The sequence below is a fragment of the Juglans regia genome, unplaced genomic scaffold (assembly GCF_001411555.2).
Source record: "Juglans regia cultivar Chandler unplaced genomic scaffold, Walnut 2.0 Scaffold_9535, whole genome shotgun sequence".
NCBI lineage: Eukaryota > Viridiplantae > Streptophyta > Magnoliopsida > Fagales > Juglandaceae > Juglans > Juglans regia.
The window spans coordinates 1-222 of record NW_023364545.1 but is presented as its reverse complement, the minus strand read 5'-3'; the positions used below and the strand labels follow the sequence as shown (position 1 = coordinate 222).

The 222-nt window shown below is 49.1% G+C and overlaps 1 non-coding gene across 1 annotated transcript; it reads left to right on the top strand.

Annotated features, from left to right (window-relative positions):
• Positions 1–103: 103 nt before the first annotated feature.
• On the top strand, positions 104–222 carry LOC118347549. The gene has a single exon (XR_004800746.1). It is a non-coding gene; the product is annotated as a 5S ribosomal RNA (ribosomal RNA).

The window sequence follows — 222 nt, the reverse complement described above, 5'->3', positions numbered from 1 at the left end:
TCGCGTAGCAATGGGTTTGGATCAGTTCTCCGTTTGGATTGGGATCGGAAGGACGCTAGTATGTCGCTCAAGGATTATATGAATTTTAAGTAATTAGTTTGATGGGTGCGATCATACAAGCACTAATGCACCGGATCCCATCAGAACTCCGCAGTTAAGCGTGCTTGGGCGAGAGTAGTACTAGGATGGGTGACCTCCTGGGAAGTCCTCGTGTTGCACCCC